Raw genomic sequence first — 24,510 nt, 5'->3', positions numbered from 1 at the left:
CCGGATTGGGAACCATGAAGAAGATTAGAAGATTCAACAAAAGAGTTAAGCAAAGAATTAACATGTTTCTCCAAAATCTTGGAAAAGCAGGGGAGCAAAGAAATAGGGCGAAAATTGGAGGGGTTGTCTGGGTCTGCATTTGCCTTTTTTAATAGTGGGACCACCATTGCGTGTTTCCATTCGTTTGGAACGATCGCTTCTGTCAGGGAAGCATTCAAGACATCTAGGATAATCTGGATAGATGCTGGGTCCAGTGAGCGCAAAACTTGCGGGGGCATGGGGTCCAGGGGGGAGCCAGATTTGATGTCTTGGAGATATCTATTTAGAAGCGCAGGGGAGATAGGGTCCCAAGCAAGAAGTGGGGAGGAGGTGGGCAGTGGACCGGGGATGATATCAGGCGGAAGATTACATAAGTCTTGAACAGAGTGAATGGGGGAGGCAGCGGTAGAATTAAAAATGGCATAAATCTTATCAATTTTTGCAAGAAAAAAATTAGCTAAGGCATTACACTGAACAGTGTCTAAACAGGGATCCTTAGGCACCGAGGAAGCACCCGAGAGCTCCTTGACTATTTTGAACAGGGCTTTAGGTCTATTTTGCGCTGTAAGAATGGTGCTGTTCGCAAAGTCAGCTCTGGCGGCATCACAGGCCGCGTGATAAATTTTGAGGGCGGACTTGTATTCAATTTTATGAGAAGGGTCATAGTTGGAACGCCATATGCGCTCCAATTTTTTACAGTTGGATTTTTCAGCCCGGAGGGAGTCGTTAAACCAGGGAGCAGGGGGATGATGAATTTGAGATTTGTTATTTTGGGTCGGAAGACAGGAATCCAGGGCGGTGGTTAACCATGATGTAACGGCAGGGAGCTCTTTGATAGTAATCTTGGGGACCGTAGGTTTGGAGTTGGCAAGAAGAGAATTTAATTTATTCAAATCAAGACGTTTCCAGTTTCTACTGGCTTTGTGAGGAAGGTCGGGCCTAGAGGAATCAGCCACAGACGTGTTGATAGCAAAATTAACAATAAAATGGTCAGACCAGAGGACAGGGGTAGAAGAAAGATAGGAAATGCCAGTTAGATTAGAAAAGATAGGATCTAAAAGATTGCCGGCCTTATGAGTAGGGTCGGAGTTGTGAAGATGTAAATCTAGTGCTTCAAGATCCTGTCGGAGACGTTTAGCAATAGCACAAGAGGACGAGTTGAAGTGAATATTTAAATCACCAAGAATCATAAAGTTGGTAGACTGTACTAAGAACGGGGCAACAAGATCAGGGAATGCAGCAGCCCAGCTGCTAGCAGAGCCTGGTGGACGGTAAATCAGGGTGCCCGTTAATGTGAATTGAGGGGAAAGAGAAAGTTTGAACAGACCAGCTTCGCAATTGGGAAAGTCGAGATCTTCCCACTTGCAAGAGAATTCTCTCTTGAAGATGATAGCAATCTCTCGTCATAGGTACACGTGACTGGGGAAAGGGAGTGGGAGAGCAATCGCTATCTATAGTGCGGCGTCACAACACGCCCAAACAATTCTGACCGGTATCTAAGTTTTGCATCAATTCACAACATCACTCATTAAGGGGTTGTTTGGCTTACACTCGAAGCTGCAATTTGCGCTTCATGGGCATCGAGTTGGCCAAGACTGCAGGTATCCGTTACCTAAAGAATTGCGGCAAAACGGAAGGTTTGTATCCCATGATACTGTAGTAGCAAAAGGGCGTGTACTGATTCGAGACGCGGTATTCACGTCTCGATTCTGTGAGGCAGGGCACTTACTTGCGGCTTCTGCTCGTCAGGCTTCTCAACCTACTTGGTTCCGCACTCGGAAATGCCCCGTGGAGTAACCCGTAGCGGCAACGGTGTCTAGAAGTAGACTGGTCGTTACTTCCTGGTTAGGTGTGGCTACGTACGGGGAGTTCCCGCGAGCCAATCAGTGCGTGGCTCACCGGTGGTGCCCGATGATGCTGTGTGTGACGTTATGAGTCACGTTGCTTACAGCGTTATTCGGTTACCATGGTGAATGAGAACGCGAACAGCGCTCGAGGGCGGGTCGCGCATAGGGAAAGGGAAAAAGGTTTTAAAAATCTTCAAACGCTTGTAATTAAACGTGAAAATAGCCCAGAAAGCCAAAGAGGTAACTGATTGTGTAGGACATGTACCCATGGTAGGTATATCTGTTTTGGTTGCTTAGTTCTTAGTGTAATCTTAGGATCTTCATAGCTAGCAAGCCATGTGTGGAACCAAAATAAGGATTCTAGAGGATATTGCTTACACACCATATTGCAGGGGCTACCCCATTACTGAGTTCCATGGGATGTTATCGTTGAGCCCAGTTATATGGGTGGCAAGTCTATAAACCCACCTTTGCTCCTTCTCAAAAAGGCGTTGGTTTATGTTGTTTATGTTGCCACGCACTGATTGGCTCGCGGGAACTCCCCGTACGTAGCCACACCTAACCAGGAAGTAACGACCAGTCTACTTCTAGACACTGTTGCCGCTACGGGTTACTCCACGGGGCATTTCCGAGTGCGGAACCAAGTAGGTTGAGAAGCCTGACGAGCAGAAGCCGCAAGTAAGTGCCCTGCCTCACAGAATCGAGACGTGAATACCGCGTCTCGAATCAGTACACGCCCTTTTGCTACTACAGTATCATGGGATACAAACCTTCCGTTTTGCCGCAATTCTTTAGGTAACGGATACCTGCAGTCTTGGCCAACTCGATGCCCATGAAGCGCAAATTGCAGCTTCGAGTGTAAGCCAAACAACCCCTTAATGAGTGATGTTGTGAATTGATGCAAAACTTAGATACCGGTCAGAATTGTTTGGGCGTGTTGTGACGCCGCACTATAGATAGCGATTGCTCTCCCACTCCCTTTCCCCAGTCACGTGTACCTATGACGAGAGTATTCAACTAGCTGTTGGATTTATCGTCAACACATATATGCTCCGGTAAACTCCGCCTGAGCACTTCTGTCAACCACCACAGACAGACCACGGGTACGACGTGTAATGCGAGGTGTTTTACTATCACATGAGTACTCACCTAGCACAATAACCACGATAAGATGTACCCTTGTATTGTGATCCCCAGTACGTTTACCCAACATTTTATATGTTTTTTATTTTCCACAGGTTTTTCTCCTGAATTCAGGAAAAAGCACTTTTTTAACATCAGACCACTATTTATGGTCTGTTTTTGGATGAGGACTGGACACTCCTTAGCGTGTGTGTACCACCCCATTCAAACAACACGGTCCTGACGAAAACCACATAATACTATCAATGGTTGAAACATGTAGACCTATTTTAACTTGTAAATAATTCACATAGCACACTACGCTATTTTTATTCTTTTTTTCACACGTCTCGTAGCACCTAACCCTACCTAATTAGGCACTGGTGCAACATATAATTTTAATAGGGTCCAAGCACTCCAGAATAAATTCTTGGTGTGAGTAGACTTGAACCCTTTTTAACACACTTGTCACAATTACCATTTGCACATATAAAAATCAAAAAAACCCGCTCCACTGTAATCAGGTGTCGCAGCACACCCTATAGGCACTCGGCCTATGGGGTGGGACCCCAATGATGAAGCATGTCACCAACTAGGTTGGTGAGTGAGGGGTCTTCTATAAGGACTATGACTGTCCTTTTAAAAAAAAGGTTAGGGCAATCTTTTGCTAAAACCAGAGCCTTAAGCTCCCGATACTGAAGGAATCTCTTCAAAGTATAAAATCTTTTTGACCCAGAGGGGGTACTCCTCCACTGTTTGTTGAATTCTAGTTTAGGGGACCAGGAGTTCCCACCACACATAATACTGTGCAAACTTCCCTTACTCTCCTTTCTGTTATACACATACTAGGCAGCGCACAGCTGCGAGAGCGACACATAACCAGAATATAATTCTTCAACCATGGCCGATAACCAAGGCCTCTCCTACACCTCTGAAGAGGTCGAGGAGGTGATGAGTGATCTCTCTATCTTTGCGGACCCCAGCATCGCTCAAAGCATTTCTGCAACCACGGATTGGGAAAATCTAACAGAGCTAAAGAGGAACAGAATTAGGACAATCCTGCACGGGACTATCCTAAAACAATATTTGGACAAAAACATGGCACCCAAAGGGCTATTAGTATCTAATGCCCCACGAATCTTCTTGGAAGACACCGTGTTTCGTAAAGATTGGGCTGCTATAGCGTGGCATTGTACCCACGACTGGATAGTCTTAATTTTAAAAACAGCATTAAGACTTTCCGAAAAAATTCTAGTAGAAATTCAAACAGCTGAAGGCAACATGAAAACAACTATCACTGGCTTTAAGAAAAAGCTAGACGAACTAAACAAAGAGATGACAGACTATAAAGACAACCTAACGCAACAAAAAGTGCAAAAATTTCAGAAAGATTTAAAAAGATTCACCATGGTGAAAGCATATCCATACTCGGACCCAGAGTATGTACCACCATCCAAGGGGGACGACAACTCTGACGCTTCAAGTAATGCGTCCAGCAACACTTCTAACTCCAGTGGTAATTCCAGCAATGGAAGCATCAAAGCGAGAGGCAGAGGACGAGGCAGAGGGAAAAACAATTGGCCTACATTTAATCCAATGCCAATGCCACATTTTCAAGATGTGTATAACCAACCAAACTTCCCTATGTACGGATGGCAACCTCCCTTCCAACAACCCTTCTTTCCCCAAAACCCTTATATGCCCCCTTTTTTAAACCGGGGCGGGAGAGGACGAGGCAGGAGAAAAAACGCCAACCAGGGCAACCAAGTCCATTGGGCACCGGAAGATCCGAATACCAACCAGGGCAAGAACAAGACCCAACAACCAGGACCGAGCAATCGGAGAACCTAATTACAAACCTGTCTAACAGACCTCTCACAAAAGATGAGGAATCAGTACTTAACAAAGGGTTAGGTTTTGTACCTACCGCAAATCTGGACAAATTCAAACTCCACTATGAATTAGCTTCCTTCTTTAGGAAACTAAGATTAAAAGCTTTTTTTGAAAAAAGAACCTCAACTGAGGAAAGCACTGATCCAAATGAAACCGGACTTCGAAATAAGTCCACATTCACACCCCCTCCTCACACGGTTCCTGTGGAAATCTCTACTTTCGAACAGGCCGTTTTCAACGAGGTGGAAAAAACATCCCCCAAGAAACCTTTCATGAATCTTACTAGAAAAGAAAATATTGCACTGAAAAATCTTCAAAACTGCGACACCATTATCATTAAACCAGCTGATAAAGGCGGAGGGATAGTCATCCAGGAAAAATCAGCTTACCAGACAGAATGCCTTAGGTTACTGGATGATCCCTTGAACTATCGAAGACTACCGATGGACCCTACAGATGACCTCAGAGGAGAGATCATATCATTAGTGGAACATGGGGAAGCAGAAGGCTACCTCTCCAAACAAGAGGCGGATTTCCTCTGCAAAAGCGAAGGCAAGATTCCCTATTTCTATACGCTGCCCAAATTACACAAAAACAAAATTCCACCACCAGGGAGGCCCATTGTCTCAGGGATTGGCTCATTACTTGAACCCCTGTCTTGTTTTTGCGATGTCTTCTTCAAAACAATGGTTCAAAAAACCAGTACATATTTACGGGATACTAAAAACGTATTACGCCTCCTTGATCAGCTAGCCATAGATGATGACACCATCTTGGTTAGCTTTGACATTGAGAGTTTATATACAAGCATTCCTCAAGATGCTACACTAGAGGTACTCAAAAGAGCTCTGGAAAAAGAAGACTGGACCTCAAGAACCCCAAGAGAATTTATTTTAGAATGTGCAAGACTGGCTCTGAAAAAAAACTATTTTCAATACGAGGACAAGATCTTTCTCCAAATAGGGGGGACATCTATGGGCAGTAAATTTGCTCCCAGTATAGCGGGTTTGTACGTCTACGATTTTGAAGAGAAGTACATCCTGAGTCAGCAAAACCCCTACAGTTCTAATATCTTACTCTGGAGAAGATATATAGACGATGTTCTGACAATCTGGAAAGGAAGTGAAGACACACTATTGAGCTTCTTCAATTGGATCAATACAAGAGATGAACATTTAAAATTCACCATTGTAAAAGACTCAAACTCACTGGTCTTTCTGGATCTCACTATAACAAAAACCAATGGCAAACTAACAACTGCCACTCATTACAAACCCACAGCCAAAAACAATTTGCTCCGCTTTGAAAGCTTTCACCCCAGACCCCTCCGTGAAAACTTACCATATGGGCAGTACCTACGACTTCGCAGAAATTGCAGCGAACTTGATGACTATAAACATCAGGCACAGGATCTCACAAACAAATTGAAAAATCGGGGTTACCCCAACAAAATCCCGAATAAGAGCCAAAAACGGGCCCGCAACCAACACCGAGCGGCCCTCCTAGAGGATACAACCAGAGCAGAAAAGGAACCTCCATTAACTTGTGTCACAACATATAATACAATTTCCAATGAAGTAACAAAAATCATAGGAAAACACTGGAGCATCCTCAATACTGGAAACCTACATTGGGAAAAGCCCCTCTTTTCATATAAAAGAGCCAGGAGCATCAGAGATGCAGTAGTAAATACCAGACCAAAAACAACCACAACAGAGACTGAGTCTGTTTTGAACAAATGGGGTTTACCAAAAGTGACAGGACACTATAAATGCGGAAATTGCAGCGTTTGCCCGTTCACCAACAATGTGAAAACATTACAACTAGAACCTAACAAAATATGGACGCTCAGGGGGCATACGAACTGTAATAGTGAAAATGTGATATATTTACTAACGTGTCCTTGTGACCTCAGATACGTGGGTATGACTGGCAGAAAAATTAAGACACGCATTGGTGAACATAGAAGCACCATTAGGTGCAAAAAGACAAATACAAGGCTTACCGAACATTTCCTGTCGGTGGGCCACAGTGCTGATGACATCCGCTGGACAATAATAGAACAATTAAGACCAGGAAACAACATAAACCAACGCCTTTTTGAGAAGGAGCAAAGGTGGGTTTATAGACTTGCCACCCATATAACTGGGCTCAACGATAACATCCCATGGAACTCAGTAATGGGGTAGCCCCTGCAATATGGTGTGTAAGCAATATCCTCTAGAATCCTTATTTTGGTTCCACACATGGCTAGCTAGCTATGAAGATCCTAAGATTACACTAAGAACTAAGCAACCAAAACAGATGTACCTACCATGGGTACATGTCCTACACAATCAGTTACCTCTTTGGCTTTCTGGGCTGTTTTCACGTTTAATTACAAGCGTTTGAAGATTTTTAAAACCTTTTTCCCTTTCCCTATGCGCGACCCGCCCTCGAGCGCTGTTCGCGTTCTCATTCACCATGGTAACCGAATAACGCTGTAAGCAACGTGACTCATAACGTCACACACAGCATCATCGGGCACCACCGGTGAGCCACGCACTGATTGGCTCGCGGGAACTCCCCGTACGTAGCCACACCTAACCAGGAAGTAATGACCAGTCTACTTCTAGACACCGTTGCCGCTACGGGTTACTCCACGGGGCATTTCCGAGTGCGGAACCAAGTAGGTTGAGAAGCCTGACGAGCAGAAGCCGCAAGTAAGTGCCCTGCCTCACAGAATCGAGACGTGAATACCGCGTCTCGAATCAGTACACGCCCTTTTGCTACTACAGTATCATGGGATACAAACCTTCCGTTTTGCCGCAATTCTTTAGGTAACGGATACCTGCAGTCTTGGCCAACTCGATGCCCATGAAGCGCAAATTGCAGCTTCGAGTGTAAGCCAAACAACCCCTTAATGAGTGATGTTGTGAATTGATGCAAAACTTAGATACCGGTCAGAATTGTTTGGGCGTGTTGTGACGCCGCACTATAGATAGCGATTGCTCTCCCACTCCCTTTCCCCAGTCACGTGTACCTATGACGAGAGTATTCAACTAGCTGTTGGATTTATCGTCAACACATATATGCTCCGGTAAACTCCGCCTGAGCACTTCTGTCAACCACCACAGACAGACCACGGGTACGACGTGTAATGCGAGGTGTTTTACTATCACATGAGTACTCACCTAGCACAATAACCACGATAAGATGTACCCTTGTATTGTGATCCCCAGTACGTTTACCCAACCTTTTATATGTTTTTTATTTTCCACAGGTTTTTCTCCTGAATTCAGGAAAAAGCACTTTTTTAACATCAGACCACTATTTATGGTCTGTTTTTGGATGAGGACTGGACACTCCTTAGCGTGTGTGTACCACCCCATTCAAACAACACGGTCCTGACGAAAACCACATAATACTATCAATGGTTGAAACATGTAGACCTATTTTAACTTGTAAATAATTCACATAGCACACTACGCTATTTTTATTCTTTTTTTCACACGTCTCGTAGCACCTAACCCTACCTAATTAGGCCCTGGTGCAACATATAATTTTAATAGGGTCCAAGCACTCCAGAATAAATTCTTGGTGTGAGTAGACTTGAACCCTTTTTAACACACTTGTCACAATTACCATTTGCACATATAACAATCAAAAAAAACCGCTCCACTGTAATCAGGTGTCGCAGCACACCCTATAGGCACTCGGCCTATGGGGTGGGACCCCAATGATGAAGCATGTCACCAACTAGGTTGGTGAGTGAGGGGTCTTCTATAAGGACTATGACTGTCCTTTTAAAAAAAAGGTTGGGGCAATCTTTTGCTAAAACCAGAGCCTTAAGCTCCCGATACTGAAGGAATCTCTTCAAAGTATAAAATCTTTTTGACCCAGAGGGGGTACTCCTCCACTGTTTGTTGAATTCTAGTTTAGGGGACCAGGAGTTCCCACCACACATAATACTGTGCAAACTTCCCTTACTCTCCTTTCTGTTATACACACAATAAACCCTTTGCCAGGCCTAAAGCTTCCTTTGGCCCAACAGGCTTATAGGGCAGGGTGCAAAGTATTTAAAGATTAGGACATGCGTACTTAAGTTGTACTGTTTTGAAAAGGTCACTTTTTTAAAGTTGGCTTTGTTCTGCCTAAAGGAATTGTGCCTTTCTGCCAGTGTTCAGGATTACATGACTGTGAATGGCTGTCCTGTGGTGTTTCGCGTATTCCTTTGAGACATGGGGACAAAAGGTCTTTGCGTGGGGTGAAGGGTGTTTCTTTCCTGAGCAGGGTGTCCTGGGAGTTGTACTCTGCCTTTCCCGAGCCTCAAAGGGTAGACTCAGGTATTGCACCCCCTTCCTGACTTCAAAGGGCTCCCTCCCAGGTCACTGAAAAATGCAACTCGCATCTAGGTCTGCCTTCCCTTTATTATCCTAGAAAGTTTGAAGCCAAACCCAGCAAAGGGGTAAGGTTAGACAAAGGGGGCAGCACCCACCCAAAGCTTGGCACTACGGTTAAGAGTGGCACTGACAGAACCTCTCATCAGAGCACACCTGGACCAGTGGACAATTCAGGAAAAGTATGGCCCTGCTGTCTGAAGAAGAACGATTGGACCTACTTGCCTTGATCCCAGGTTCCTCAGATATGACTCCAATGGTCTATTGGCTGTCCTCCTGTTTGAGCTAAATGGACACTACAAGATTCCAGAAGCTTTCTTGCAACTGCCCAAATGACCAGCACCAACTGGACCTCTGCTGGAGTGAGTCCTAATCTCCATTAGCCCCTCAGTTCCTGGACCCTTGCCTGGCATCAGAGTGTTTTCCTGATTAACTCCAAGTGAAAAATACAGATGTTTGGGCTCCTCGCACCCGCAATATAGATTCCTTACTCTGAACAATGACCATCTAGAATGACTGCCAACGGGAAGCTCCACAGAAACCTGCACTTCACGACGACAGTGACTGCCTGCAATGACCTCCTATGCAAAGGACCAGCAATGACCAGCTCTTTGCACCAAAACAGCCACCATCTACGATGCCCAACCTGCTCATTGCACACTCAAAAACTTACATCCCCCCACCCGAAAAAAGTGACATAATGGGGAGCCGCGGCCAATGGCCAATATGTCAAGGGAGCCGCAGGTCAAAAACGTTTGGGAACCACTGGCATACAAGATGTCCTCTATCACTCTCAGTGTCTCCATTTGTGGTATATTAGTATGGAATATGCTACTTACCAGTATGCATCTGTTCTTGGCATGTAGGGCTGCTGACATTCATATCTATGCATAGATCGCCGCCTAGTGTTGGGTCCGGATGATTGCACATTGTTGTCTTGGAAGAGTCTTCGAAGTATCACGAGATAGGTGGCTCCTCCCCTGGACTACAGTGCGCGTGGGCATCCTCTCCATCCTCAGATTGTTTTTCGCCATTGTGGCAGAGATGGAGTATGATACAGTAAGTGATGTCCATGCTAGAGATTAATTCTGAGTGCTACAGCTGCGACAGGCACCGGGGAGGAGGGCGGGCGATATGAATGTCAGCAGCCCTACATGCCAAGAACAGATGCATATTGGTAAGTAGCATATTCCGTTCGAGGCATGTGGGCTGCTGAATTCATATCTATGCATAGAATGGATAGCAGTCTCCCCTTTAGCGGTGGTTGCCCGTGCCAGCTGCAGCAGTCTGAAAAAGAGTCTTGAGAACAGCCTGTCCTACAGATGCTTGGAGTGTACATCTACACAGTAGTGTTTGGTAAATGTATGTATGGTAGACCATGTGGCTGCTCTACATATTTCTTCTAGAGGAATGTTTCCTAGGAAAGCCATGGATGCCCCTAACTTGCGTGTTGAATGCGCTTTTGGGGGAACTGTTAATGTGCGTTTAGCTTTCTGATAACAAATTTGTATGCACTTAACAATCCATCTGGCTACACCGGATTTGGAAATGGGGTTGCCTTTATGCTGTGGTAACAGTTGCTTAGTTTTCCTGAAATGTTTTGTCCTGTCTATATAGTTCAGGAGAGCTCTTTTGACGTCTAGTGTAAGTAGAGCTCTTTCTGCCACTGAATCTGGATTTGAGAAGAACACTGGCAGTTCTATTGTTTGATTGATGTGGAACTGGGATACCACCTTTGGCATAAATTTAGGGTTTGTACGTAGCACTACCCTATTTGCGTGAATTTGGATGAATGGCTCCTAAATAGTTAGGGCTTGCAGCTCACTTAATCTTCTAAGTGATGTAATAGCCACTAAAAAAGCCACTTTCCACGTTAGGAATTGTATTTCACACGAGTGTAGAGGTTCAAAAGGTGGTCCCATTAGTCTGGTTAGAACCACGTTCAGGTTCCAGACAGGTGAAGGTGGGTGTCTCGGAGGAATCACTCATTTGAGTCCCTCTATGAAAGCTTTAATAGCAGGTACTCTGAAGAGTGAAAGGTGCTGCCTGTTTATAAGATAGGCTGCCACCGCAGCTAAATGTATACGTATGGAACTGTAGGCTAGATTGCATCTGTGTAAATGTAATAGATAACATATGATGTTTTGAGTTGATGCATCTAGTGGATTTACGTCATTATTTTTACAATAGATGACAAATCGTTTCCACTTTGCCGCATAGCATGCTCTGGTTGTAGGTCTTCTTGCCTCCTTGATAATATTCATGCAGTCAGGAGGCAAGTTCAGGTAACCAAACTCTATGACTTCAGGAGCCAGATCGCAAGGTTCAACTGTTGCGGATCTGGGTGCTGAATGTCTCCATGGCTCTGCGTTAAAAGACTGGGTGTTAATTGCAGCCTTTGATGAGGCACCACGGAAAGTTCTAGGAACGTGGTGTACCACGGCTGCCTCGCCCACGTTGGAGCAACTAGGATGAGGGTCATTGAGTGTTGTGGTAGTTTGCGTGCCACTAGTGGTATGAGCGTGGCTGGTGGAAAAGCGTACGCAAATATGCCTGACCAGTTCCTCCATATCGCATTGCCTGGAGACTGCGGGTGTGGAAACCTGGCGGCGAAGCTTTGGCATATTGCGTTTTCTCTTGTGGCGAACAGGTCTATCTCTGGGTGACTCCACCGCTGGAAGTACGGTTGTAGCACTGAGGGATGTATTTCCCACTCGTGCATCTGGTGGCTGTGTCTGCTGAGCAGATCCACCATCTGGTTGTCCCTACCTGGGAGGTTTTCAGCCATGAGGAATATGTTCCTCTGAATGGCCCACTTCCACATGCTTTGCGCTAGATGTGACAACTGTGGAGAGTGTGTCCCTCCCTGCTTCTGTATGTAGTACATGGCAGTCATGTTGTCCGTGCGGATCAACACTACTTTGTTGCACAAATGTACTTTGAACGCCTTCATTGCCATGAAGATTGCCATCAGTTCCAGCAGGTTGATGTGCATCCTCTTTTGCTGTGTTGGCCATAGTCCCTGCACTGTGTAATGGAGGACATGCGCTCCCCATCCCAGGAGAGATGCGTTCGTTGTCAGCACTATTTGTGGTACAGGCTCTTGGAACGGCCGTCCCCTGCAAAGGTTTTGTGGGTTCCACCAATGCAGAGAATTGTATGCGCGACCGGTCACCAATACTAGGTCTGTTAATTGTCTTTGAGCCTGGTTCCACTGCCGTGCTAAGCACTCCTGAAGCGGACGCATGTGTAGTCTCTCGTTAGGGACTATGAAGATGCAGGAGGCCATCATGCCTATCAACTGCATAAACACCCTTGCTGTGAGCGAGTGTTGGGGTCTGAATTTTTGAATCAGTAATTGAATGCTGTTGATTCTTGCCAAGTTTGGCTGCGCCTTCGCTGCTAGAGTGTCTATTGTTGCTCCCAGGTACTGTTGTACGTGGGCGGGTTGAAGATGAGACTTTGGGTAGTTTAATGAGAACCCGAGGCTGTGTAGGAGGTGAATAGTGCGGGACATGTGGCTGGTACATTGCTGGGCTGACTTTGCTTGGATAAGCCAGTCGTCCAGGTAGGGGTAGACGTGAATATGGTTCCTCCTTAGGTGCGCAGCTACTGTCGCTAGGCACTTGGTAAACACCCTGGGGGCTGTTGTCACCCCGAAAGGCAGGACCTTGAACAGGTAGTGCTGATTCTGTATGTTAAACCTGAGATATTTACTGTGTGCTGGATGTATCAGTATGTGGAAATATGAGTCTTTTAGGTCTAGTGTTGCAAGGAAATCTCCCTGACTGAGCAATGGTAGAACCTGCTGTAGAGTGAGCATGTGAAAATGTTCTGACAAGATGTATTGGTTTAGGGGCCTGAGGTCCAGTATTGGCCTGAGAGACCCGTCCTTTTTGGGGATTAAGAAGTACAGCGAGTATACCCCTGTACCTTGTTCCTGTACAGGTACGAGTTCTATGGCCCCTTTTTGCAGCATGCTGATGACTTCTTGCTGCGATAAGTGTGTGTGCTCTACGGACATAGGACGGTGTCTTGGGGTTATGTTGGGTGGAGTGGAGGTTAGCTGTAGACAATAGCCGAACTGGATAAGTTGTCTCACCCACCTGTCTGTGGTAATGCTTTCCCAGACTGACACGAACTGTTGTAATCGTCCCCCGACCGGTGTTACATGGTCTGGGGGCAGTGACAAGGCGTCACTGTTTAGTATTGGGGGAGGATCTGGTGTTGTTATTTCCTCGTCCTCTGCCTTTGTTGCTGTTGCCACGGTATCCACCTCTATTGTTTTTATTATAGGTGGTCTGCGTGCTCTCTTTATTGTATGGAGTCTGCTGGGATACCTGGCCTCGTGCAGCTCCTCTGTTACCGGAGCGACGAAAGGAGCCTCCTCTGAACTGTTGTGACTGCAAGGCACCCAGAGACTTGGCTGTCTCAGTGTCCTTTTTAATCTTCTCTAATATTGTGTCCACATCAGGACCAAATAAATAATCAGGGTTCTCAGGCTGATTTAATAATGTGGTTTGAATCTCAGGTTTGAACCCAGAGATGCGTAACCAAGCATGTCTCCTGAGCATGACACTTGTATTGATGGCCCTGGCTGCGGTGTCTGCTGCGTCTAGCGCACATTTAATAGATGCGTTAGATTTGAGTTTTCCCTCTTGTATCAGTGTCTCTGCTCCCTCCTTGTAGGCATCAGGCAAATGTTGTAGCAGTTGCTCTAGTGTGTCATAATGAGCCCTATCATATCTGGCTAATAGCGCTTGTGTATTAGAAATTCTCCATATATTAGCTGCTTGAGCAGCCACCCTTTTTCCAGAAGCTTCTAATATCTTAGACTCCTTGTCTGGAGGAGGAGCATTACCAGTGGTTTGAGAGTTGGCACGCTTACGAGCATTTGATACCACCAAAGAGTCTAATGGCAGCTGTCCCTTAATATATGTGGGGTCCACAGGTGCAGGCCTGTATTTTCTTTCGATTCTGTGGTTAACAACCCTTGCTCTTGTGGTTTCCTTGAAAATGTCTCCTGCGTGTTTAAGGACACCCTTTAACATTGGCAATGTTTTGACTGATTTTTCTGAAGTGGAAAAAGTGTCAAATAGGAAGTCTTCTTCAATTGGGTCAGCATGTATTTCCACATCATGATTGTGTGCTGCCCTTTCTATTAATGCGTTAAACGCAGCTGTATCCTCTGTTGGCGAAGTCTTGACAGGGTAAGAAGGAGTGTCAGGAATAGTCTGTGACTCCCCCGGGTCAACAGGGTCTGTCCAGGCTTGAGTCTGGTCATCCTGATCCGTGTCCACAGGGTAATTAAATTCTTCATTGTAGTCATACTCCATATCCTCATCATTGCGTGTGGGTGAATATGCAGAGGTGTCTTGGCCATGGTAACTTACAGTCTCAAAAAGGACAGGTGATGTGGAAGAATCCCTTTTCTTTTTGAGTGGAATTTTATATGTTTCAAGAGGATTTTCTGACATGATCTTCCTCTGATAAATAGTAAGTCTGCCTGTGTCGGAGTCGATATGTAGCTTAGACTGGTCGTCATAGGAGGGCTCTTGGTACACAATGTCCTCTTCTAGAGAATTACTCCTTTTCCCCATTGACACTTTTTTGGACGCTTCGATCTCTGTCTTCGGATTGAGCGCCTTAGGCCGTGCAGTTGGGGGCAGTCCGAATTTTATCGGTGTCATAGTATTCGTCGACTGACTGACCTTCTTTGGGGCTGGCGTCGTCATCTGTCCGACTGACTTTGTCTTTTCGCCAATACGTTTTTGGCCTTGCGTTGACTTAGGCGCCTGTTGCGTTGGAGGCGCTGTCTTTTGCCTCGACTCAACGTGGTCCTTCGAGCCGGTTTTGGACTTCGGCTCGAGGCCTTTGACGAACTGTGGCCTGTCGACTCGTTGCTTCGGATCGAGATCCTTCCGAGACTTGAGTCCCTTGTTTGTGTCACTGTCCGTCGACGTCGACCTCGTCGGCTCGACGTGCCGGACTTTAGATATGGACTTCAGCGTACCGATCTTCGGGTTGACCCCCTTTATTTGTGACCCCGCAGGGTTGTCAACACCTTTTTTCTTTGTCGAAACCAATGGATCCGAACTTTTCGATCGGAAGACTGTCTCCAGCAGTTTCGTTTTCGTTTGAGACTACATGGCTTTCGGTTTCGATTTAACCAGTGACTGGTAAAGTTCGACCGATGGCTCGTGTGATATATTCTTAGCCGTGCCGGGGCGCGGGGCTATAGAATGTTCGTCATGATCTTGGCTAAGGCCTGTAGGCGATGCCTCGACCTGAGCCCTTGGAAGTCTTTCAGTGTCTGTATCGGGCCCCGTACTCACTGTTGGGCCTGGTTCATCGCTCGAGTAGTCATCGACGGCTCCAATGCCGATGCGTCGTGCCTTACCTCGATGACTTTTTCATTCTCGACGCTTCCTTCCTCGTCTTCATAATAGTTGGAGTCATGCTCCGAACCGGGATCGGACTGCTGTTCTGGATCCTCAGTCTCGACGACCTCATTGTCTTCTTCATCGAAGATATTCACCGGGTCGGGCGCTGGCTTCGCCATCGTTTGTCTCGCTGCGCGCCGAAGTATAAGCGTCTTCTTTGATCTGAATTTGGCACAAGCTAGGCAGTTGGCCTCATTGTGCTCCGGAGATAGACACTTGTTGCACACCGGGTGTACATCGATGTGTGGGTATTTAGAATTACAAAGGGGGCATCGTTTGAACGGGCTCCGTTCCATCGACGATCGGGCTTCTGGTGTCGAAAAGGCCACGCGGCTCTCTTCGACGTCCTGCTCGAAAAGAACTGGAACAAGTACTCGGCACCGATCGAAATAATGATACCGACGACCCCGAAGGCCTTTTGGCCTTTAGAAAAAGTTTCCGAACTTGAGAAAAGAAAGTACATCCGAACCCAATGGCGGAAAAAGGGGAGGAGCCACCTATCTCGTGATACTTCGAAGACTCTTCCAGGACAACAAAGTGCAATCATCCGGACCCAACACTAGGCGGCGATCTATGCATAGATATGAATTCAGCAGCCCACATGCCTCGAACAAATGGATTCCACGTCCAGATCGACCAGAAAATCTTCAGTTGGATTAAAACTCTTGGGGCCCGATGTAGGAAGCCAAATACTTTCGGCCCTTACCGACTGGAATAAGAGTTTCGAGATGTATGTGGAAAACCAGTCTCCGAATCGGTAAAAACCAGTCAGTAAAATACCGAATCGGTATTTCACAAATCGGAATATACCAAATTCATATTTACCGAGTCGGAAAATAAGAAATGGGTATTTTCCGAATCGGAATATACCGAATTCTTATTTACCGAATCGGTAAATAAGAAATGGTAAAAATGGCAGTCGGTATTTACCATGGATTGAAAGCAGGTGGAAACCAGGTGCAGGATATAAAAGAAGGCCCCAAAATGCAACAGTCCAACCACAATGGCGGCTTTCTACATAATGACAAGGCGGCTACGGATACAGGCAGCAGGAGAGAGGGTCTGGCTAAGGGAGGAGCAGGTGTATAGGCAGAGGATCACCCTCTTCCAAATGACTGAAGCTGAGATCCTGCAAAGGTACAGACTACACCCCAGAACCATCCTGGACTTGATCAGGGACCTCCACCCATATCTGGAACACCCAACCCCAAGAGCACACGCAATCCCACCCCATGTGCAGGTGCTGTGCTGCCTACGCCTTCTTGCTTCTGGGAGCTACCAGAATGTGATTGCTGTGGTAGGTGGGGTATCCCAGAGCTGCCTGTCACGTTTTTTCAGGAAATTCCTGGACGCCATGATGCAGGGGATGGGACACTACATTGAGTTCCCTGACACACCTGCTGAACTAGCAAAGACCAAACCGATTTCTACCAACTCGCACACTTCCCGCACATCATAGGCTGTATCGATGGCACGCACATCCCACTATGCCCACCTGCAGCAACAGAACACATTTATAGAAACTGGAAGTCTACGCATTCAATCAATGTGCAGGTGATCTGCAACGCTGCCAACATAATTACAGACATTGTTGCCAAATTTCCCACGACTCCTACATCTTCCAGAATAGTGGGATATACAGACGCCTTGTTGCTGGTGATTTTGGGGATGGATACCTGCTAGGTAAATAACTGTGAGACACCCTGATAGTCAATGCAGAAGGAGCAATCATGAGTATGTGACTAATCATTATTTCATTTTCCACCCAGGTGACAGTGCATATGCCCTGCGTTCATTTGTCCTCACCCCCTACCTGAATCCATCCACCAGGAGTGAAAGGCGTTACAACGTGGCACACAGAAGAACATGTTGCGTGGTGGAACGCACTTTTGGACTGCTTAAAAGCAGATTTAGGTGCCTCCATAAGAGTGGAGGTGCACGGCAGTACACGCCAATGATCTGTTGCAAGATTATTGCGACCTGCGCCATGCTGCACAATCTGGCCACCAAGGAGGGCACAGAGGTAGAAATCACATATCATGAGGATATAGATGATGGGACAGAACAAGCCGATCACAATGCAATGCAGCAGGAGCAGCGCCAGCAACAGATGGGAGACTGAGACGGCAGAAATCACAACCAGATATTTCTAATAGAGTGAGGAGACACAGGCATGTTTAGTTCGTGAAGCACTCAGTTTAATATGCACTACTGCACTTCACATATACCAGAGCACATGAACCAAATAAAATCCGCTTTTCACACTGGGTGGCCACTGGGTGGCCAAAGTTCACATCACTGTGACCTGTCCTGTGTTCAGGATGATTTGTTAATATTTGCGCTTACGCAATATGTTATGGGAGCTACGGGGCAGGGGGTCAACTTGCGCAGTGGTGCCAGGGTCATCTGCATGGAGCCTGCTGCTCCGACGAACGTCCGGTACAGGCGTACTGGATCCCCTCCTGCTTCTGGACTCCTCTGTGTCCCCGACACATGTGTTACCAGCAGTGGCTGTCTGCTGTGTCAGCAGTACCTCCATAGCAGAGGTCACTCTCCCCATGCCCCTTGACAAGTCACTGCAGCAGTGCACAATGTCAGTCTGCATGTTCACTGACCGGCGGCATAGCAGGGTGGTTGCAGTTGCCAGACGGTTGATGGACTTATTCAGCTGCTTGGGTTCGTGCCTATTCCTGCCCCTTTCTGTCTGGTCACTCTCCAGCATGTCACAGAGGGAACCCATGCGCACACCCATTTCTCTCACCCCCTCTGCCATGGACTCCATTCCTTTTGCCATGGACTTCATTCCTAGGGCCATGGAGCATATCCCCCGATCAATGTTTGACATCCTGCTGTTCAGGATGCGCACCTGTCTGTGCACTGCCATGATCCCTTAGGCCTGCATGCGCTGGATCTTCACCATAGTGGTTTCTAAACCAGCAAAGACCCCCTGCCTATCAAGCCCCTCGTCTCGCTCACGTGCCCTACGACCACGGACACTTGCACGCACAGATCCTGATGACCCCTGTTGCCCTGCGTTGCCAGCCAGTGGTGGAGTGCTAGGTGTGTGAACCTCCACCTCTTCTTCATCAGAGCTTTATAGGATCCAGAGTCGTGGAACATCCTGCCTCCTTGGCCTCACATGCACAGAGGACCCTGAGGTTGGTGTTTCCGGAGGCTGTGTCCCAAACAGCAGGGGTGAGAGTGGCTGTGCTGTGGTGTCTTCCTCCAATGCTGTGGGTGCCTGCGCTGTGGAAGTGTCCTCACAGACAGTGCTGGGTCCTGATGTGTCAGAAGGCTTCTCCCTCGTAGCCGTTGCTGGTGCACTCGCCTCCCCTCCCTGCGCTGCACTGCGCGATGACTCTCCTGTGGGCAGACATGGACAATGATCACCTGTGTGTCTTCATTACACACATTCCTATCACACAATTTCCTTAGCCTCAACTGCTTGTGTATGGGGAGTGTGGCATGGCATGCTGAATTCTGTGTTGGCGGCTTTGATGTATGTTCCTATGACTACGACTACCATGATGCATTGCTGGTGAGTACTGACATGTTTTCTGGATTGTGATTCAGTCACCCACATTGGGGAAGGGGCCAGGGAATGGGTGGGGATTCATGTCCATGCATCTTACCTTTCTTTCTTGCAGCTCTGGCTGGGCTGGCAGCATCCCCAATCCCGTGAATGCATTCCGGCTCCATGGTGGATTCCACCAGCTGCTCCAGTTCAGTGAGGCTTGGTGCACGGCTCTTCCCTCCACCTGTGGCTGAGGATTCTTTCCTCTGGGTTGCAATCTTCTTTTTGGTGGTGATCCTCAGATCATACCACCTTTTTTTGATGTCTTCAATTTCACGCTGTGTGACCCCTAGGGCATTTACTTTGCTCTGGATCGCCAGCCAGGTGTTTCTTTTGACAGACTCTGCTACTTGCAGGGACTGTCTCCCAAAAAGCTGGCTGTAATGCTGCACTACCTCCTCCACCAGCACCTGGAGCTCAGTTGTGCTGAATTTTAGCTTCCTTTTTCTGTCACCTCCATCCTTCTGGCCTTCCTGGGACTCCATGGTGCTGCTCTGCTGGGCTCAGTGCAGCCTGCTCCTCTGTCTCCCCTCCAGCTCTCTAAACAGTTCTGTAGCTCTGCACCTGCATGGGTGTGGCCACCTCCACGTACAGGGGTGTGGTACTTGCATCTGATTGGTAGATTTCTCTGTTGCTTTGTTGTGGGGTGTGGTGGGTGTCCCTGATTGGTTCACTGGCTCACACATCTTCTATTCGAATTTTTGAGATCGGATTTTACCGATTCGGTAATCTCCGATACGGTAATCTCCGATACGGTATCTCCCATTCATTCCTATGGGCCTGGAGGCCCATATGGTTGAATGGGTGATACCGATTCGGAGATTACCGATTCGGAGATTACCAATTTGGTATTTACCGAGTGTGGATTCCGATTGTTACAGATTCGGTATTTTTTACCGATTTTTTAGCTACATACAGTTTTCCGATTCATAAATACCGATTCGGTATGAATCGGTATTTAAGAACCGGTAAAATGAACTTACCTACATCGGGCCCCAAATCTTTAAGTAGCAACAAGACCTCAGTAGTGTCCTTAAGATAGGCTGGTCTTGATTGGACAATTGCTTTAAAAAAGAAGTCACAAAATTGCGACAGGGGCTCCAATAACGATCCCATCCCTAAAACAATCAGCCTCCCTGGTGGGGGCCTAGTGAGTTTATGCACTTTCGGGAGGGTATAAATGTATGGAGTTATTGGTTGTGGTTGACAGAAAAAATTCCCCTCCTTCTCCGAAACCCATTCATTTTGCACTGCTTCATCCACCATCAATGTTATTTCTTTCTTGATAGTCTCTGTTGGCTCCTGTCTCAACTGTCTGTAATTCCTACTATCAGCCAATAGTCTCAGACATTCCGTCTCGTACGCTGTTCTGCTCTGTAACACGTGGCTCCCCCTTTATCGGCCTGCTTTATCACCAGTGGATGAAGCAGTGCAACATGAATGGATTTCAGAGGAGGGGAATTTTCTCTGTCAACCACAACCAATAACTCCATACTTTTATACCCTCCCGAAAGTGCATAAACCCAGCCAATAGTCTCAGACATTCCGTCTCGTACGCTGTTCTGCTCTGTAACATGTGGCTCCCCCTTTATCGGCCTGCTTTATCACCAATGGATGAAGCAGTGCAACATGAATGGATTTCAGAGAAGGAGGGGAATTTTCTCTTTCAACCACAACCAATAACTCCATACTTTTATACCCTCCCGAAAGTGCATAAACCCACTAGGCCACCACCAGGGAGGCTGATTGTTTCGGGGATGGGATCATTATTGGAGCCCCTGTCGCAATATTGTGACTTTTTTAAACCAATTGTCCAATCAAGACCAGCCTATCTTAAGGAAACTACTGAGGTCTTTTTACCACTTAAAGATTTGGAGTTTAATCCAACTGAAGATTTTCTGGTCGGTCTGGACGTGGAATCCTTGTACACTAATATACCACAAATGGAGACACTGAGAGTGGTAGAGGACATCTTGTATGCAATGGATTGGGAGTACTCCACGCCCAGACCGTTCATTTTACATCTGGCTGAGATTGCCCTCACAAAGAACTTTTTTGAGTTCCAAGGTACCTTTTACCTCCAGACCCATGGTACCTCCATGGGAAGTGTTTACGCACCGAGCCTGGCGGGGCTGTATATGCCTGCCTTTGAGGACCAGTACATCTACCCCCATGGAGGTCCCTGGTTCCATCATATAAAGGTCTGGTGGCGTTTCATAGATGATGTCCTGTTAATCTGGAAGGGGGAGAGAGAGACACTGGATGATTTCCTGGTCTGGCTCAACAGCAGGAACCCCCTCCTTCGTTTTATGTCCACGATCATGAAAGAGAACTTACCATTCCTGGACTTGACTTTCTTTACAGCAGAGGGGGGCCCGAGCTCAAAAATTTTCCATAAACCTACTGATAGGAACAGTTTACTCTCATTCAAAAGTTTTCATCCGAAATCCCTTAGGGAGAATCTCCCGGTGGGGCAATTTTTACGCCTGCGGCAAAATTGTTCGAATACAAAAGATTTTCGTGAAGAAGCAGAATCTCTCCAACAAAAACTATTACAAAGAGACTATCCTGCACGGTTGGTTAGAAGGGCGAAGAAAAGGGCAACTAATTGTAATCGAGAAGCGCTCTTAGAAACTACTGTAAAATCACCAATGGAAAGAACGGTGTGCGTTACGACCTTCAATATCGCCTCAAGCAGTATTCAAAAGATTGTGTTGCGCCATTGGCGAATCTTGAATTCAAATGGTTTATCTCTGGATAAGCCCCTTTTTTCTTTTAGAAAGAGTCAAAGCATTAAAGACATCTTGGTACATGCAAAACCAAGAATGAATAACAGGACACAAAAGGACACAGGAGAAGAAAACCGGACGGTGTTTCTTCCCCCAGTGACTGGCCACACCAGATGTGGATGTTGTGATGTATGCCATCTAACAGAGAATACTATAACGATAGATGTCGGATTAACTCACCCTTGGGAGCTGCCAACGGAATGTTGGCAGACTAACGAACCACTTTGTAGAGAAAAAACATTCGGCTGAGGATTTTACTTGGACAGGTGTGGAAAAACCTAACATCAACATGAGTGGGGGGAACCCAGAAAGAGCCATATTCATTAGAGAGCAAACAATGGATTTATAGGGTACAGAGTTTTTCCAGGGGGCTGAACAATGACATCCCCTGGAATACTCTAAATAATTTCTAAAAAAACTCCTTAGGGAGGAGGAGGGTAGATGCATAATTAAGGTATCACCCTTTGTTTTAACAACAGCAGAGTCAGAGAGAGCACCTCCCTTTACAATCAATGGGGACCAGGACATTGGCTAGCTTTTGCAGCATTCTTGCACCCTATCCAACTTCATAACCAAACCAAACCCCCTCCACAACTAACCACCCAATTCCCCTCCCCCCTTCCTCCTTCCCTCCTCCAACCCCTAACCCCAACCCACCAACCCCCCCCCCCCTTTCTATTTCTACTCCCCTGTATTTTAGCTTTGGGAGGCAATGGTACTGTCAAGTTCCTTGTGGACACTACTTGGCACTTTGATAACAGATGGGAGTACCCCAATTGGAAACTGGAGGCTCTTTGAAAACACAGGGTCCACAAGATTAATCACAGCCCCTATTCACTAATTATTAATACTGACAGAGGAGGAAGGCACTACTAGGCACATAAACACGAACAGTGTGTGCTAAAATGGATGCTACATTTGGCTGCAGACATGGAAGGGTCAGCATTCTAGTGGTTGGAGAGCTTGTCAGACTGACGCTCCCCTCATGGTGTCCTACGCTGTTGGGAGGCGTGGTTTCACCTCTTCAAGAGAGACGTCCGAATAATGGGGAAATGCGCTGCACGGCGGGCTGGAGAGACGATTGAGTCTGCCAACAGTTTACCTCGCAAGCAGTAAGTTATTTAGAAGACGGGTGAACGAACGACTAAACGGGCCAAAGGGGTTGTATGATCATTGATGGTATTTGGGTGTGAATACGGGTGACCTCGAGCAGGCACAGTTACCGGCTGTGGGTATGAGGGAAGAGCACATGTACTACGATTCCTGGCATTTTTATAGCAACTCAGGTCGGCAGAGTGTTAGGTTTCCATTACCTAAAAGGGCTGTAAAGAAACAACAGGGTCAAGCCCTATGAGAATGATGAATGACAGAATACTGCAGAGTAAGCTCTAGCTACGAGTATAGTTTGTGGGGCTACAGGACACCTCCCGAGTGTTCATTCTGTGCACTGGTATATTGTGTGCACAGGAGGGATGAGGTTAATTGACATAAGGAAAAGATACACCCACATGCTTGCTAATAAAAATGTCAAACAAGGATCAGAATGACATTAATAAAACTGGGAGTGATGCGTTTTTAATAAAAAAAATGTGCTTCCCTTTCAGAGAGTGCTAATAGGAAGCTGTTTCCCTCCCTCACCATTTCGAGTTTTTTACTAATATAAACTCGGTAAGTGTCGGGCTACTTCAGCTTGGAGGGCAGTAGTGTCCCGCTGGTATTTGCTTGCTCGGATTTTGGAGATGAAGATATTGAGTATGACATTCATCCAGTATCATTTGTAATATTGGTGATAAGGGCCTATCAACTAGGCTAGAGCCCCGCCCTACCACGAGATTGAAGGGGGCGAGGGCAGCCCTAGGTTTTTAAGAGTGTGTTGAGAATTATGGGAATTTGGGCACGAAACAATTTGTGTTTTAAGATTAATGTCTGTCAGTGGTTACGTTGTATACGAATATGAACAAGGGCCACTGGTAGTGTCATGCGATTGTTTTTCGTTTTTGTTTTTATTTTTATAGGTTCCCCTTCACATAGCAAAGGGCTCTTTTGAAAGGTGATTTTACCCCTTTTTTAATTTCTGATTTGGTAGAAGGGTAAGGGGTGTCACCCAGGTTTACAAAGGTTAGAGTCCTAAAGAAAGCCAGGGCCCTGTCATTTGCCGGCTGAAACATGTCGACACTTATGCAGTGTGGAGCAGGTGGAATCTCATAATAAGTTTCTCCACCTAGCATCCACGTTTTTCCTTTTAAATCCTGGACAGGGGACCTAATATTAAAATTGTAATAAGGATCCCCTGGGACCAGCTTTTAGTTCTACTGATCCTGCACTATTTTCTCATCTTTGAGTTTTCACTAACTCTGCACTGTATGTTGTATTGTCTTCCCCTCCCTATTGCTCCACCTCCAGTGTTGGGTAAACACGGAGGTA

At 46.5% G+C, this 24,510-nt stretch overlaps 1 protein-coding gene across 1 annotated transcript in view; it reads right to left on the bottom strand.

Moving 5' to 3' along the window:
• Positions 1-24,510, bottom strand: part of LOC144755716 (dehydrogenase/reductase SDR family member 4-like) — a 98,929-nt gene that overhangs the window by 33,733 nt on the left and 40,686 nt on the right. The window lies entirely within an intron of this gene.

Source organism: Lissotriton helveticus, chromosome 5_1, assembly GCF_964261635.1.
Source record: "Lissotriton helveticus chromosome 5_1, aLisHel1.1, whole genome shotgun sequence".
Lineage (NCBI taxonomy): Eukaryota > Metazoa > Chordata > Amphibia > Caudata > Salamandridae > Lissotriton > Lissotriton helveticus.
The sequence above is the reverse complement of the archived record's forward strand: the minus strand, read 5'-3'. Positions and strand labels throughout refer to the sequence as shown.